Source organism: Mustela lutreola, chromosome 5, assembly GCF_030435805.1.
Source record: "Mustela lutreola isolate mMusLut2 chromosome 5, mMusLut2.pri, whole genome shotgun sequence".
NCBI lineage: Eukaryota > Metazoa > Chordata > Mammalia > Carnivora > Mustelidae > Mustela > Mustela lutreola.
Window position 1 is genome coordinate 88,253,997 of NC_081294.1, and position 18,391 is coordinate 88,272,387.

General features: G+C 39.1%; 1 long non-coding RNA gene across 2 annotated transcripts in view; it reads right to left on the reverse strand.

Moving 5' to 3' along the window:
• Nucleotides 1–17,343, reverse strand: part of LOC131832258 (uncharacterized) — a 46,519-nt gene extending 29,176 nt beyond the window's left edge. Inside the window, exons 1-3 of one of the 2 annotated variants that reach the window (XR_009353966.1) lie at nucleotides 17,166–17,343; nucleotides 12,806–12,955; nucleotides 10,324–10,893 (exon numbers count right to left, since the gene is read on the reverse strand). This is a non-coding gene — a long non-coding RNA (uncharacterized LOC131832258). Of the gene's footprint in view, nucleotides 1–10,323; nucleotides 10,894–12,805; nucleotides 12,956–17,165 lie in introns of those variants that run through there. The other variant, XR_009353967.1, reaches the window with a different exon arrangement.
• Nucleotides 17,344–18,391: the final 1,048 nt, after the last annotated feature.

Here is an 18,391-nt window from a genome sequence, read left to right on the forward strand (position 1 = left end):
ACCAGCTCCTAGTTTCATTGATTTGTTCTACTGTTGGTTTTTTGTTTGTTTGTTTCTATTTCATTGAGTTCTGCTCTGACCTTTATTATTTCTCTTCTCCTGCTGGGTTTAGGCTTTCTTTGCTGTTCTTTCTCCAGCTCCTTGAGGTGTAAGGATTAGGTTGTGTATTTGAGAACTTTCTTGTTTCTTGAGAAAGGCTTGTATTGCTACATATTTTCCTCCCAGGACTGCCTTTGTTGTGTCCCACAAATTTTGAACCATTGTGTTTTCATTATCAGTTGTTTCCATGAATTTTTTTCAATTCTTTAATTTCCTGGTTGACCCACTCATTCTTTATAGGATGCTCTTTAGCCTTCATATATTTGGGTTCTTTCCAACTTTCCTCTTGTGATTGAGTTCTAGCTTCAGAGCATTGTGTTCTGAAAACATGCAGGGAATGATCCCAATCTTTTGATACCAGTTGAGACCTGATTTATAACCCAGGATGTGATCTATTCTGGAGAATGTTCCACGTGCACTAGAGAAGAATGTGAATTCTGTTGCTTTAGGATGGAATGTTCTGAATATATCTGTTATGTCCATCTGGTCCAGTGTGTCATTTAAGGCCTTTATTTCCTTATTGATCTTTTGCTTGGGTAATATGTCCATTTCAGTGAGGGGAGTGTTAAAGCCCCCTACTATTACTGTATTCTTGTTGATGTGTTTCTTTGACTTTGTTATTAATTTGTTTATACAGCTGGTTGCTCCCATGTTAGGGGCATAGATATTTAAAATTGCTAGATCTTCTTGTTGGACAGACCCTTTCAATATAATATAATGTCCTTCCTCATCTCTTATTATAGTCTTTGGCTTAAAATCTAATTTCTCTGATATAAGAATTGTCACCCAGCTTTATTTTGATGTCCATTACCATGGTAAATTGTTTTCCACCCCCTCACTTTAAATCTGGAGATGTCTTTGGGTCTAAAATGAGTTTCTTGTAGACAGCATTTGATGGGTTTTGGTTTTTTTTATCCATTCTGATGCCCTGTGTCTTTTGATTGGGGCATTTCCCCCATTTATATTCAGGATAACTATTGAGAGAAAGGAATTTAGTGCCACTGTGTTGCCTGTAAGGTGACTATTACTGTATATTGTCTCTGCTCCTTTCTGGTCTACTACTTTTAGGCTCTCTCTTTGCTTAGAGGACCCCTTTCAATATGTCCTGTAGAGCTGGTTTTGTATTTACAAATTCTTTTAGTTTTTGTTTGTTCTGGAAGCTTTTTATCTCTCCTTCTATTTTCACTGATAGCCTAGCTGGATATAGTATTCTTGGCTCCATGTTTTTCTCATTTAGTGCTCTGAATTTGTCAAGCCAGTTCTTTCTGGCTGCCAGGTCTCTGTAATAAGTCCGCTGCCAATTGAATATTTTTACCATTGTATGTTACAGACTTCTTGTCCCTGGCAGCTTTCAGGATTTTTTGTCACTAAGACTTGTAAATTTTACTATTAGATGATGGGGTGTGGACCTAGTCTTATTAGATGATGGGGTGTGGACCTAGTTCTCTGCACCTGCTGGATTTTGATGCTCGTTCCCTTTGCCATATTAGGGAAATTCTCTACAATAATTCTCTACAATATATCGTCTGTTCCCCTCTCTCTTTCTTCTTCTTCTGTTATCCCAGTTATTCTAATGTTGTTTCATCTTATGTTATCACTTATCTCTCGAATTCTCCCCACATGGTCCAGTAGTTGTTTGTCTCTCTTTTTCTCAGCTTCTTTATTCTCCATCATTTTGTCTTGTATATCATTAATTCTCTCTTCTGCCTCTTTTATCCTAGCAGTAAGAGCCTCCATATTTTTATTGCAGCTCACTAATAACTTTTTTGATTTCAGCTTGGTTAGATTTTAGTTCTTTTATTTATCCAGAAGGGGCTTTGATTTCTCCAGACAGGGTTTCTCTAATATCTTCCATGCCTTTTTCAAGCCCGGCTAGCACCTTGAGATTTGTCATTCTGAGCTCTAGATTTGACATATTACTAATGTCCATACTGATTAGGTCCCTAGCCTTCTGTACTGCCTTTTTTTTATTTATTATTTTTTTTTTGTGGTGAGCTTTTCTGTCTTGTCATTTTATCCAGATAAGAATATATGAAGGAGAGAATAAAATACTAAAAGGGTGGCAAGGACCCCAGGAAAATGTGCTTTAACCAAATCAGAAGAGACCCCAAATTGTGGGGGAAGAAGGGAGGTAAAAAGTTCAGAAAAAAAAATTTTAAAAAAGAAAAATATAAAAAAGAAAAATATATATTAGACTGGTGAATAGAACAGAGTCACCCACTTAATTTTGGGACTATTTTGGTTTCTTAGAAGAAATTACCCCCCAAAATTTTAAAGAAAGAAAAAAAATATATATATATACACATACATACATACACGCACAAAATAAGGGTAAACAAAATGAAGGGATGGTATATGACTATAAAGATGAAAAGAAATTTTTTTAATTTCTAAAAAAAGCAGTTGATACGATAAATTGGTTGGGAGAATAAAGAAAAAAAGTAGAGAGAATTTGCTCAAGCTGGAGACTAGAACAAAGCCCTGTGCTAGATTTATGGTATATTTTGATCTATTAGAAGAAGTTGTATCCCAATTTTTTTAGAAGAAAAAACCCTATGTGTATACACATATATAAAGTTAAAGTATACACAAATACATACTTTAAAGTATACTTTAAAGTTTACATAAAGTATACATACTATGAAGTATACACAATACATACTTTATAAAGATAAAGTATACACAAGATAAAGTTAGATACAATGAAGGATAAAATATGACTATAATAATGGAGTTTCAAAAAGATTTTTTTAATGAAAGGTATTGTTAAGATAAACTAGTTAAAAAACATTAAAAGATGAAAAAGTTAAAAAAAACCTAAAAGATGAAAAAGTTAATAAAATTTTAGCATAAGAAAAGAATAAAATTTAAAAAATTTAATTAACTTTGCAAGACTAAAGAATCATAGGGAGAAAGCCATGAATTCCATGCTTTTCTTTCTCCTCCGCTGGAATTTGCTGTCCTCCTTGGTAAGTGAACTTGGTCTTGGCTGGATTTCTTGCTGATCTTCTGGCGGAGGGGCCTGCTGTAGTGATTCTCAAGTGTCTTTGCCCAAGAAGGAATTGCAACACCCTCGCTAGGGATCTGGGCTAAGTAATCTGTTCGCTTTTGGGAGCTTTTGTTCCCTGAATGCTTTCTGTCAAGTTATGTAGCATGGGAATGAAAATGGCGGGCTCCCAGTCTCTGGCCCGGAGGAGCTGAGAGCTCGGGGCCTCACTCCTCACTGTGCCCTCGGAAAAAAGCGCTCTATCACTGGCCTCCAGCCGCGCTCCAAGTTCGCCCAACCTCTGACCAAGCGTCTCTGTCTCTGGCACACAGCCTTGCCTGGAGTCTCCAAACCCTGCAGATCCCTGCACTCTTCCAGGGGGGGTCTCCCTGGATATTGTGGGGTCCCTGTTCAAAGAACAGTGGCCTGAATGTGTCATAGATCACAGTTTAAGATAACCCCAAGTTTAAGATAAACCCTCGGCTCCATCTCTGTAGCCAGTTTCCCTGCTCTAATACCTGTGAGCTCTGTGACACTCAGATATCCCTGATCCTTCTGTGACCCTGCGGGACCTGACACCACTCTGTCCCCACAGGGGCTTCACTCCAGCTAGCCTCTGGAGTTATGTCCCACAGTGCAGCAGACTTTTAAAAGTTCTGATTTTGTGCTCTGTTGCTCTACTTCTTGCTGGGAGCCGGCCCCTCCCCCTGTGGTCTATCTTCCTGGTCGCTTTGGATTCACTTCTCCCCTGGTCCTACCTTTCAGAAAGTGGTCGATTTTCTGTTTCTAGAATTGCTGCATTTCTTCTCTTTGATCTCCTGTTGGATTTGTAGGTATTAGGAATGGTTTGATAAACTACTTAGTTGATCTCCTGCTACCTGACGTTGTCTAAGCCTGCTACTCCTCTGCCATCTTAACTCCTTCCCTAATATGGCTTTAAATATGACATCTTAACATTTACTTTCTATTTGTCCCATATGTTCCTTGTTTTCCCTTTTCTTCTCATTCTTCCTTCTATTGGAATAATGGGGTTTTAAAAATAATTTAATTTTATTCCCTTGTTGGCTTATTAGCTCTAACCCTATGGGGGTTTTAGTGGTTGCATTTGAATTTATATTATACATCTTTAACTGTGCTAGTTCACATTCAGATTATGTATCACTTCATGTATAGTATAAGAACCTTACAAAAGTCATCTCCCATTGTTCTCCTCTAAGCCTTTGTGCTATATTTCTCATACATTTTACCTTTGCATATGTTATGAATTCACAATACTTTGGTCTTATTTTTGTTTAAATAGTCAGTTATCTTTTAAAGAAGTTTAAATGGTAAGAGTCTTTTCTGTTTACCCACTTACTTATCATTGTAGTTACCATTGCTAATGTTCATTCTTCTAGATCAATCTTTCCACATGATATCATATTCCTTCCGCTGGAAGGATTTTAAACAATTCCTACAGTGAAAGGCTGCTATAGCTGAGTTCTTTCACCATTTACATATCTGAAAAAATTTTGATTCCATTTCATTTTTGGAATGTGTTTTTACTGGGTATAGAATTCTAGATCAGTAGTAAACATACTGTTCCACTGTCTTCTAGACTGTATTTTTGTCTAATAATAAGTTCAATTATTCTTTTTTTTTAAGATTTTATTTATTTATTTGACAGACAGAGATCACAAGTAGGCAGGCAGAGAGAGAGAGAGGAAGAGAAGCAGACTTCCCACTGAGCAGAGAGCCCAATTCGGGGCTTGATCCCAGGATCTTGGGATCACAACCTGAGCTGAAGGCAGAGGCTTTAACCCACTGAGCCACCCAGGTGCCCCCAGTGTTATTCTTTTTTCTTTTTTTTAAGATTTTATTTATTCATTTTACAGACAGAGATCACAAGTAGGCAGAGAAGCAGGCAGAGAGAGGAGGAAGCAGGCTCCACTCTGAGCAGAAAGCCTGATGCGGGGCTCAATCCCAGGACCCTAAGACCATGACCTGAGCCAAAGGCAGAGGCTTTAACCCACTGAGCCACCCAGGCGCCCCCCCAGTGTTATTCTTATCACTGATTTTCTGTATATATTTTTTGTCCTCTGACAGATTCCAAGATTTTTTTCTCTTCATCAGCATTTCTCAGAAATTTATAACAATGTACTTTGGTATGGTCTTTTTCCATATTTTTATGTTTGGCATTTTTCAAAGCTTTCTTAGATTTGTGATTTTATAGTTTCCATCAAATTTATAAATTTGTCAGTGATTTCAGTTGTTTTTCTATCCCTACCCCCTTTCTCTCCATTAGAAAGTCCCATATGTGTATATTGGGCCTTTTTGGTAGGCTGAGAATGAAATGAGAGCAGAATATTCAGGTTAGAGGGTTCAGCAGATTGTTAGAAAGTAAGGATTACAGCTGAGAAGAGAGATCACGGATGAAATAGGCATTTGGGATATATCTGAACAGAGGTGGTACTTGAAGCTCTAGGGGTTTTTGATTACTCTGAATGATAATGATATAAAAAGTAGAAGTGGTCTGCCCCTATATCCTGGTCTTATGCGGATGATTGGCTACTAGTAACAAGGTCAGCAATCACACATAACCTCGTCATAGAAGTTATTTATGCAAACATTAGCCTCTTTGCCAGTCCTCAAATCCGCTCAGTTTGGGGACATTACATTCTCTCATCCTTGGTTCCCCTTCCCCAGATACTGACTTTGTGAACTTCTCATCTCATTTAGTTCCCTGATGAAGTGGCGATGCAGAGCGGACAAACCCGTCTGAAACAACCTGCACTTTTACTCTGACTCTTTTTAACCCTGCTTAGTTTCCGTCATAGCACTTACCACTACCTGGTAAATGTTAGTGCGTGATTTTAATCTCTTCTCTATACCTAGAATGGAACTCCATGAAAGAAACATTCTTGTCTTACTTCCTGCTTGATCACCAGTACTTTGCTTATAAGATATGCTTAATTATGTTTGCTAATCAAATTCATAAGGTGGGTTTTTTTTTTAACACTTGTAGTGGAATTACTGAAGTACTTTGAAAAATGACATAATGGAAAGAATTACATATAGTATTTTGAGCATTACCAACACGCAAGGTTATATCAAATTAAATGTCATAAGACTTCTTTGGCATTTAATACAGGCAAGGTTTGTCTCTGTGATCCCAAATCAGTGGAGCGAGGTGGTGCCTCATCAGGTAGAATGAGAACAGAGTAGACCAGGTGCTTTGGCCCCGGGGGAGATCAGAACATTGGGCCTCATGCAGCAGAAGGAAAAGAAATGAGGGGAGATTATGCCTATTTCCACATTTTTAATCACTATTCTAAGCCACAGTAAGTAGGTGGTTTGTAAAATTCAGAGGATGCTAAGTCCAATATCCACTTTTCAGTGCTCCCCCTGTGTGGTCCCTTTTGCAGCATGGTGTTCTTGCTCACTCTTATTTTCTAATGCTTCTTTACAGGTTCCTTTTCTCTTGTATACTCATTCTTGTTCTCCATGTTTCTTTCCTTGGCTCCCAGCTCCTTTTCCTAACACTCTTTCTCTAGGTGATGTAGATGTTTTATATATGAACTCTCCTGCCCTGATGTCTTTTGGAAGCATTTCACCCACATAGCTCACCATTTAATACTTGTCTGTGTCATGTCGTTTAGACATCTGAAATTTGGAATGGGCAAAACTGATGGATAAGGTCAGAGTTTGGACTTCACTCAGAAATAGAGACATCGTTAATGATGGGATAAAAGAAGGTACAGATGTGCAGGGAGGATGTCCATTGCACCATTGCTTGCTAATAATTTCAAAAGCTGGTAGTTCAAAATGTCCCAATGTCAAAAACACTAACCTCAAACTATCATAGTATCAGTGTACCATGTACTGAAATAGCTGTTTCTTCAATGCATGGCTCAGACAGTCCCATTATTGAAGTCTGAGTGGTGTAACATTTGGAAAACCATGTGTCTTTCCTTCTCTTTTCCTGACTTCTAAGTGATCATCTCTGAAACATAACAATGTCTGTGTAGCAGCAAGAAGGGGTCCAGACCTACTAGGCCTTATGCTAATGGACTGGTCTGATTACTCCAGGTTTCATGGCTCAGTGGTGCTACTTATTTAATTTACTTCCGCATTTTTGTCTTGTTATTTATTTTTAGGTCTTCTAAGGATAACTACATTGAGCTGGACCTAAAAATCAGTGTTTAATGGACTAGATTTAAAAAATGCCTCACAGACCAGGAATTTTGGAATTTTTCCATTTTAAGTGAATGACTATCTACTGATGTTCATATGAAAGATAGGAAGATTGCCAGTATATCTTGAATAAAAGCACCTTCCGTTAGATGCTTACAATTGTATAGAAAGGAAGTTACAGAACATCAAGATCATGAAATTGATAACAAGTGACTTTAATGATCTTAGTAGAATAAAGTGATTTCAGACACGTAACAAATACTTAGTATTTGTAACTTAGTATTTGTAAGTATTTGTAAATATTTAGTATAAGTAACAAATACTTAGTAAGTGTCTAGGATGTATCAAATACTGAACCTAGAAATTCAGCAGTGGTATTGGTGGAAGGAAGAGGTAGAGGCAGACTGTGCATTCAGTGGGCTTGCACAGTATGTGTGGTGAGAATGTTACGAGAGGGAAACCCGTCAAGAATAATGAAAGACTACCTAGGCTTGGGGTTAAGGAAGGTTCCGTGCAGAAGGTAACACCTAAATTAAGACCTAATAGACAGTCAGGAGACAGCCAGGCAGAGGTGCCTGGGTGGCACAGTTGGTTAATTGTCTGACTCTTGGTTTGAGCTCAGGTCGTGATCTCAGGACCCTGATCTCAGGTCATGGGATTGAGCCCTGCACCAGGTTCTGCGTTCAGCATGGATTCTGCTTGGGATTCTCTCTCCCCTCTCCCTCTAACACTACCCCTGCTCTTTCTCTTCTTTCTCTCTCTCTCAAATAAATAAATAAATCTTAAAAAGAGAGAGAGAGAGAGAGAACCAGGCAAAGAGGCTGAGGGAATAATGTTGCAAAGAAGGGACGGCATGTGTGAGGACCCAGAGAATAGGGTATGTTCAAGAACCCGAAAGAAGAGAAATGCTGTTTAAGTCTAAGTGTAAATGGGGAGGGGCAAGAGGAAATTAGTACCTATGAGCAAACAGATGACACAGGGCTTTGTATGACAATAAGAGGAGTTTGGACCTTATCTTAACAAAGCAGATACCCACAATATCAGAATACCATCTTGGAAGGCAGAGATGACACTGATTTTTCCCCAAACCATAGTGTAGTGCAAGAATCTCCCAGCTGCCCAGAATATGGGAAGCATGATGCTGAGATTCAGGATATAGGAGGAACTGATTTCAAGAAGCACATGTCTGTGAGTTACAGAATTAGCAGCACTCTCCAGTGCTTTATTAAGGCTCCCATAGCTTTTAATTTAAATTCAGCTCCTGTAGCTTTGCATTTTGTGATTCTCCCAATAGAGAAGGGAATTAAGCAAACGACAGAGACTCAAACAAAAGGAAGCCCAGAAGATGGTAAATTGCCAGGCACAATCAAGGCTGACGAAGGTGTGACTGCAGCTATTGACCTATGCTGTTGCCATGGAAACCAAAGCTCTGTGGTCCTGGAGTGCTTTCCCTTTTTAAGGACAGATCAGTCTTAGAGAATAGTTAAGACTGCAAATTACCGAAGTTGGATCATCCATGGCCACACGTATTCCACACTCTTTTTTGTGACAGAGACATTGGGTCCGAGGCAGGCTCCCTAGAAGCCCAGAAGCTATCAGGGGTTAATCAGCGAAGGACAGAGTTTAGCTGTTGCCTCAGAGCCATAGCCCCAGCTCCACTATACTAGACGGACATATTAATTGTGATAATTTGGGAGGAGGGATATCATTAACTGGGTTTTTACAAAGTAACGTATGATTTTTAAATAATCAAATGAGGAGATCTGAAACCCATGAAGCAAATACATACAAATGTACTTTCTCTTTTTCTTCTAAGGTGTGTGTGAGGAGACTGTAGTCCTTTTTAGGTTCCTGGCAATGGAGTGCCTTCTAAGCACCAAGCACCATAATAATGCTTTGTGTGAATTATCTTTCTTTGTTCACCCACAGCCCTATTACAAGGATAGTGTGTTATTATCCCCATTTTATAGGAGAAGATTGAGATTTAGGGAAGTTAAAATTTGGCCACAGTGCTACATATTAAAAAAACATGCAGGCAGTATTTGAACTCCATCATTTGGCCGCCAGACACTGCCTCATTTTTTTTTATTATAGCATTTTGGGTAGATTATAATATCTTCTGTCTTACTATTATGGAATTTCAAATCTAGGGAATAACTTGGAAGTCATCTAAACTGACTTCCTCATTTTGAAAAGAACAGTGAGACCCAGGAAGTTTCTGTCACTTCCACAAGTGAATTAATTCCCCCAGGGAATTAACGACTAACAGAGACCAGAACTCTGGGCTTTTCAACATACCTTGCTGCCTTTCTTATCAACTGGAAATATGAACTTTGTATTTGTCTTTTTTTCCCAAGTCTTTCGCATAGCTACCTCTTGAGTCTTCTTTAAGACCTTGCCTTTTCTCTGTTCTGTTTTAGCTGAGCATTCTCTTCTCTGTGTCTAGAAGTGGTGCTGATTTATTCAACATGAAGCATAGGCAGGCCTAAAAGAGCAGAGTATACAGATTTTGTAGTGCATGTGGCTCTTGTGCGGCTGGAACTCTGCAAGGAGGGCAATCAGTCAGAAGTGGAGGGATGCACCACAGGTTCTCTTAGCCATTCTTTCCTAAAACGTCCTCTTTTGTTACCTTGTCTCATCTGGGAGAATTCGTCTAGACTATATACACTTTTAGGTCAATTATCTAGTAAGAGAAAAACATGAGCCGTGGAAGAGGAGCACTGGGGGGCAGGGCAGAGGGGCAGGGGGAGGAAGTGGGGAAATGTCTGTGGCAACTGCATTGCAGCAGAATGGCTGGAGAGTGAGTTCCAAGGAACAGCTAATGACAAAGTAAATATCCTCTCTGGGCCGGTATGGCCAGGGCCTGCAAGCTATTTTCAGTCTGTTTGTTCCAAGAGACTTCAAGGAGAACATTGTGCCTTACCAGCAAGGGAAAAACCTGACATTCCATTTTAAGGGAGAATCCCATTTTAAAAGCAAGAGATGAACAAGCAAAAGCAAAGCAATGGTTACTTTTTAATTTGCTAGATCAACTAAGGAAGACTTCGAGCAAGAATCTGGGAGAGGACTGGAAAAGAAGAGAGGGAAAATTTAACCAAGGGGGACTGAGGAGCTGCACAAGAAAGGGAAGCCTCCATGGAGTTATAGGGGCCTCGTGGAGGCCTCAAGAGAAAAAGTTCTGGTGAAAGTTGAAATCGCACACTTCTGTAGAGGCTAGGCAGGGACATGTAGTTGTGAATTAGACCTGCTAAAGGGCAGCTGGGTGCTGAGTCTTGAATGTGGGGTAAGTAGAACAGCTGCCCGAATTGTCCTACCTTTTAGGACACTGTGCTTCCCAATCAGTAATCCAACAAAATGTCTCCCTTAACTCTACATCATGATGCAGTGGTTGTTTCTGTCACTTCTAATGCCTCATGCAGATCTTTATTTTACCAATGAAACTGTTTCTAATTCAAGGATAGTATAGTACTAAAGGAAACCAGAGGGGAAGAGGAACTCTCTTCATCTAAGAACAATTTTCATTTCCTCTTTTAATTAGCTGTGTTACTTAATATAACAATACCTTCTTCACCCACCTGTGTTGAACAAGAAAACTTTGAGGCTTCATTGTGGAAGAATCTCTCCCATTGCACTTACTGGGAAAAAAATAAGAGATCTTACTCTCACCCCCTTTTCTTTTCTTTTTTTTTTTTTTTTTAAAGATTTTATTTATTTATTTGACAGAGAGAAATCACAAGTAGATGGAGAGGCAGGCAGAGAGAGAGAGGGAAGCAGGCTCTCTGCTGAGCAGACAGCCCGATGCGGGACTCGATCCCAGGACTCTGAGATCATGACCTGAGCCGAAGGCAGTGGCTTAACCCACTGAGCCACCCAGGCGCCCCTCTCACCCCCTTTTCAAAGGCCAGGTTAAATCCCAGGTCATTTATGAATACCAGAAATCCAAAATGACCTGTCCATTTTTCCACTTCCTTCCTTTACCCATCTACCCATCCATTTATTCACTCAGCCTTCCATTCATCCAACAAATATTTAGTGAGAGCCTATTAGTTATTAGGCATTGTAATAGTAGGGACAGAGGACTCAAGACTGGATAAAAACATGCAATGCCTGTAGTCTAGATGAAAGCCCAAAATAAAAAATCACACAAACAAATGCAAAAATAGAAATATAAATAAATGTTCTGAGGGGAAAAAGAAATGTGGTGATATTAAATCTAATAAAAGATCTTGAACTTGACATCTTCAGGCAGTCAGGGCAGCCAACTTACACACTAGTTTACCAATGTACTAATTACATAAGCAGAATTTACCTAGAAAGAAAACAAGAATTAATGACTGCCTATCTGCAAAAGAGGCCCATTATTATAGAACATTATCATTTGTGTTGGCTTGTTTGTTTAAAAGAAAGGGCAAAATCTCAAATTGCTTTGAAGGGTTTGTAATTACTATTTAAAGTAATTAGAAGGAAACATGAAAATGTTGGTTGGGAAAATTCTACAGAGATTAGCATTCTTTACACAGGTCTGGCATTAAATATTTCTTTGCAGTGTCACAAAGTGGAGGAAATAAATGTTAAAACTTACCGCAAACCTGTAGCTATATCACAGTTCTAGGGAAAATAATTCACACAAAGCATTATTATAGTGCTGGGTGCTTAGAAAGCATTCCATGGCCAGGAACCAAGAGGACTACAGCAAAAGTTATCCTCTCCGAGCCAGAAAATCCACAGCTGAGAAGTGGTAATAAGAAGTGGTAATAATAACTCTGAAAGCTTACTGTGAATACTGAATGTGGGTGCCTGGATAGCTTAGTCAGTTAAGTGTTTGCCTTCAGATTAGGTCAGGATCCCAGGGTCCTGGGATGGAGCCCCACATTGGGCTCCTGCTCAGTGGAAAGCCTGTTTCTCCTTCTCCCTTTGTCCCTCCCTCACTTGTGCTCGCTCTCTCTCTCTCAAATAAATAAAATCTTTTAAAAATATAAGTGAAAATACCTCCAGCATTAAGGTTATTTAATGCCCTGAGATGTGTGTAAAGCATTCATCTGCTGAATAACTCATCTCAGTTACCTTACCTACCTATCCTTGCTGGACTCTTAAAGACTACTTTCACATTTTTTTCTCCGAAGACTTTGTGCATTAAAATATTTTTCTCAATGAAATCAGCTTGATTGATTCTATAATAATTCCATTTGTGATTTTCAAGGATCATGAACTTTTAACTACAAGTCAGAAATTCTGATTGGCATGGTTACAACTGAATTTATATATTTTTCAAACGAAAGAAACCAGAGTTGCCTACACCATTTCATCATCATTTTTGTAATTCAAAATAGCTACCTCTCATGTGAATAGCAAAGCAGCTTTGGTCCAAATTCCTTTCCAGGAAAACTCAAGAAGGCCAAGCCAAGAGCAAGGTTGAAGGAGGTGGGACTGGAGGTAGATGAAGTATGTGTCCCACCCCACCCCAATAGTCCGGAGGGTCCCAATGCACTAAGAAGAACTAACTCCCTAATTTCAACATGTGTTGATGAAAAAAATATGTATCTATACCTGTATTTAGACTCAAAACCAAACACTTCGTTGTTTCTCAGCTTTCCATTGATTCTCCCATTAAGTCATTGACTCACATGTGTGGTATGATTCTGTTGTCACAGTGAGGTCTCATCTTCTGAAACTTGCAGACTTATTTTTTGATGAACTCTAAAACAAAGGGTATTAAAATAGCACGGTCAAGTCTGTATTTCTGCCCTAAAGTTGGCTTTTTGTACACCTTGCTTCCTGTCCTTGGCTGCCACATTTTGCAAGCCGCCCTCCATAGAGCATTATAGAGTGCCTTGAGAAATTCTCATGATAGGTTCAGAAGTAATATCTTGGGGGGAAAAAAGTCCATAAAAATTATATGCACTCCCTTCTGGCCATGGCATGTTGATATCAGTTACCTCTTTTCAATTACCAAGGTTGTCAGTATGGTCTGGGGTTACTTTCCTCACTTTAAGCTGTGAGTTGAGTGTGTGTACTTGCCTAGGAGTAAGGATGGTAGAGAGCTGTTTTTGCCCAGGTCGAGGTGATTTAAGGGAGTCAAAAGTCCTACTCTTACATCCCTACTGTCTGTCACAGAGTTTAAAACTCCCACTAGTACTAAGTTTTCCCTTTATCCACAGTTTCTAGAATTACTTTGCTTAGATGTATAAAGATATACAAAAAAATGTATAAGGTCAGTATGTGATGTGATCTTCAACGATTACCGCTTCTTAATACTTTCATGAGTTGATGTTTCACATAAGTGACAGGAATTTGGAAAAGAATCACTACACATTTGACTGACTAATGAACTGCTTTCTTCTAAGACAAATGGTAGCTGAGTGCAGAGGTTGTGGGTTACCGGCTAGGTCTGGGGGAAGGATACCATGTAAGTTTAGACAGCTTTGGGTAAAAAGATAACTTGAGAAAATAATGCCAAATTGTCTTCATTTTGCTTCTATGCTCTCCCCTCCTGGTCCTTTATTATCCTTTCTAATCTCTGACTTTCATCACTATGTCTACTTAATTCACAGTGTCTCTCATGGCCCTACAGGCATAAATGCATGCACTAGCTCAGCACAATATTAAACTGAGGGTACAGATATGTGAAAGGCAATTCTCTGCCTCAGAGGAGTTTATGTTCTGCTTAACCTTTTAACCACTTTTTTCACTTTCAAATCGTGGACTAATATTGCCACTCACTTGTTAATTTGCATTATTATGCCTGCAAACCCTTGAAACCCAGCATGATTCTAGGTATAACATGCATTCCTTTATTTAAAAAAAAAAAAAAAAAAAAAAAAAGAAGAGCTTTCCTATGCCAGGGACCATTCCAGACTGTAGTGACAGAAAGATGATCTCAAAGAACTCAGAGACTATTGTGAAAGCCACAAAAATTAACCAACAGCTTTAGTATACCACGATAAGTGCTATCTGTAGTAGAAGTGCACGTTCATAGCTATGTGAACAGAGATGAGGAAGTCTACCTCTGCTCAAGGGGGTGAAGTGTGTCATCTGGACGAAAGTCATGTTGAGCTAAGATTGAGGAATGACACAAGTTTTCATGGCTGTCGAAGTTCCTGGAAATATTATACACCTGTCTTGATATGAGAGACAATCTGGGCCTAATCGCTCTGGGGACCCTATAGGGCATCATGAGAAAACAAGAAGCATCGTGATAAATTCTGGGGCAACCAGATGTCAGAGGGAGTTTTGATGCTTGGAAAATATTAAAAGTGAGAGAAAGCCTCAAGAAAGAGATGTGGAAAGCTGTTAACATAAACATACATGCACACTTTTTCTTAGTATTTTGTAGAAAATATATATGCGAGTATAAATAGACATTTCAAACAGAGGAAACTTAATAAGGGGATCGGTTACAAAAGTGTTGCGGGATATTTAATAAGGCGGTTGTTGCAAAGAGATAATTTTACACAGATAGTTTTACTCAGTAACTGCAGGAATCAGTTCCCTCCCCTACTGTAGGGAGAACCAAAGTGAAATGGGGCAGCCTAGAGGCCACAGTTACCTTGCACCTGAGGCCGCTGCCTGGGAAATCATACTGTGTGAGTAGGAACCCAGGAATGGATGCTCCTCAACCACTTACTGCAGGAGTCCCACCAGAGGGTGGAACCAAAAGCTTCTCACTTTATCCCACCTTCCCATCTAACAAAAAGCCAATTGACAAGCAGGTCTGGAAGTTTGCAAAATATGTGTACAGCTTCCTATCTCCAGGAGTATAGAGGAAAATGTGGAAGAATGACTGTGGGGTCAAGAGATAGTTGACACTCTCTGGTGATCACACGTCCCTGGGAAATCTCTTGCCTTCTTCCTTCTTTCTCCGCCACCAGGTCTTCACCCACAAAAAGCAGTATAGAGGACACATACGTAAGTGTTTCCATTTTCTTCCTCATTATCCACATACATAGTCATGTCATGTCCACTCTCAGGAAATGGGAAATCTAAGTATGTCCTAGAGCAAATGAGAGAAAGTATGAACGAACAGGGGAGATGCAGGTTTAGGAGTGAGCCTTTAAAAACTAAGCAGAGGAGGCTAGTAGTAATTATCTCAGAAAAATAAGTTTCCTCCACTCTCAATCCGTTCTTTACCAACACAAAGAATAGAATGTATCCACTTAGTTTATACATTTATGCTTTCCTTTGATATTTTTAGGTCAGCATATCTTGTTCACTCTCACTGTTACAGATGTAAGTAGAAATTAAGTTGTATTTTTACAGCCAACAGTTTCTGATAATGAAATGTGACAAAGCTAACTCCAATAAGCTACTATTCATGTTGTTCAAATATGCTCTATTGTACATATTTGGGTAGAAAAATAAGATGTATCTGCTTCAAAAGGAGATTAAATGGCTAAAGATTAGAGAACAATGACAAGTAGAAAACTCAATAGAAGAAACAAAAATAGATACATAGCCAAAGAAAGAAGTTTCTGTTTTCAGTTTAATTTATGGAAGAGTTCTGTTTTTAATAAGAAAAATAATTAACATTTGTTGATCTTTAAGAGATTAATATAAAAATGAAAAAGGAGTTAAAGTAAACACAGTCGGGAAAAATTTTATGCTTTTGCTTTTATATTTCTTTTTCCTTTGTGTAACCTTGAATTTTTAAAGGTACCACATGTCAGTGGTCCACAATCATACAATATTCTTTTGGGTACATGTTAAATGGTAATTAGTGTCACTCGATTGGAAATTTGGAAGAAGACGTCAAGCAATGCCAGGACTTAAGAATATAAAGCAAAATTCATACCCTTCAATTCATTTGCAAAGTTATGAAAGCATCCTATAACTACTAGATATCTGGAGGCAGTTTTTATGGCGTGGGGTCCTAATAGATATATTTAAGAGGTTGGAAGGATTTTACCATAATCTCATCTCTCAGGTAATTCCATTGAATAAGGGAGTCCTCTAGTTGTTTCCTCTTGCTAGAATGCTTTCCCCAAGATTTCCACTTAGCTGATTTCCTCACTCTGTTCAAGCATGACCACTGAACGTGCCTCACTCACTTTATAATAGCAGCTGACACTTTCCGAAGGCAGCAAAATGTCTTAAGATGTCAATTAGCCAAAAAGAGCAACTCTAATAGACAAATTTTTAAAAATGTAACAGTAATGTATTTACATATTTCAATACTCAAAAGAGGAAGAGAGTTTACGCTGAAGTTTACCTTTTTGTCCCTTCCCATACTTCCCACTCTCACTTCTTCTTCTTCTTCTTTTTTTTTTTTTAAAGATTTTATTTATTTGACAGAGAGAGATCACAAGTAGGCAGAGAGGCAGGCAGAGAGAGAGAGAGAGGAGGAAGCAGGCTCCCTGCTGAGCAGAGAGCCCGATGCGGGACTCGATCCCAGGACCCTGAGATCATGACCCGAGCCGAAGGCAGCGGCCCAACCCACTGAGCCACCCAGGCGCCCCCACTCTCGCTTCTTGATGCCAGCAAAGGCACTGTGATCGGGGACATAACCTACACATTAGTAGTGGATCACTCCACAGGATGGAGCCACGGCCAGTTCCTCTGTTAATAAAAATATGGAGAGTTTACACTATTACAGGACACATGCCCCTGAGACATGTTACATAGTTTAATGGACCGCGATATTTCATTTTCTATCTCATATGGATAATTACTTTAAAGAAATCCCTGGAGCACCAAAACATTACGTTGTGATGTAGAGTGAGTGTTATTTCTTTGGAGAGCAGTGATCAATTCTTTAATGCCTGCGGGGATCACCTCATAGAGAAGAACATTCATGACTATTTGTATTTTGTTTAATGGTTGTACTAGTCAAGATTATACAGAGAAACAAAATATATGTGTATACATAAGCACACACATATGTAAACAGATTTATTGTAAGAAATCAGCTCACCTGATTATGAAGACTGGGAAGTCACATGATCTGCCTTCTGCAAGCTGGAGACCCAGGAAGGCAGGTGGTGAGAGTCGGACAGCTGATGGTGTAGATTCTTGCCTAGATCTGAAAACTGAGACCAGAAGTGCCAAGGGTAGGAGATATTTATTCAGTTCAAACACTGAGGCAGAGACAACAGGAACCCACCCTTCCTTTACTCTTTTGTTCTCTTCAGCCCCTCCAGTGATCTGGTGAAACCCATGTGCATTGGGGAGGGCCGTTTGTTTTATTCAGTTCACTGACTCAAAGGCTAATATTTTTGGAAAACAACCTCACAGACACACATAGAATAATGGGCATCCTCTGGTCTGGTCAAGTTGACATAAAATTAACCATCACAATGGTCAGTTTTTAAACAACATATTTCATAAATGAAACATAACACACAAATAATTAAATTTCCTCTCAATGTAAACAAGAAAGAGGAAGTTACTGTGTGACTCATCTTTGTGAATAATTCAAACCCTCTAAAAAGGCAAAACTTACACATAAATTTAGCAGATTTATTATTCTACTAACACTTAGAACTAGTCTATAGTTTCGGTAACATGAGCTTAATTAATTCCTTTATTGCTTCCCACTTGATGTTAATGCTTTCCAGGGATATATCTATGCTCATTTTGATATATAACTAGAGCTGTAGTAATGCAGTAAGAGTAATTTTAGCAGACGCACAAGTCATAAAATACCTTCTCAGACCAGCCAAGGATTTTTCATTAGCAACAGATGGGACAAAGAATTTGACTGCTTTCCCCTAAGTGAGTCTCTTTTAGTGGACACATTTTATTTTATTTTTTTCAAGACTTTATTTATTTATCTGACAAAGAGAGAAAGATCACAACTAGGCAGAGGCAGGCAGATAGAGGGGGAAGCAGGCTCCCTGCCGAGCAGAGAGCCCCATGCGGGGCTCAATCCCAGGACCCCAAGACCATGGTCTGAACTGAAGGCAGAGGCTCAACCCACTGAGCCACCCAGGTACCCCAAGTGGACACATTTTATTTATTATTTCACTTACTTTCACTTAAGTCCTCATTTCTTGTGTGGATATTATTATTGGCATTATTTTATCTTCTGGTGTCTTCCCCCAGACATAATGTATTTTTAGGTCATCACTTTGCTAGCATTTCACACTTCACTGTCTTGTCATTATATTATGTTATTATGCTATGACCTAGTCTGTTAGC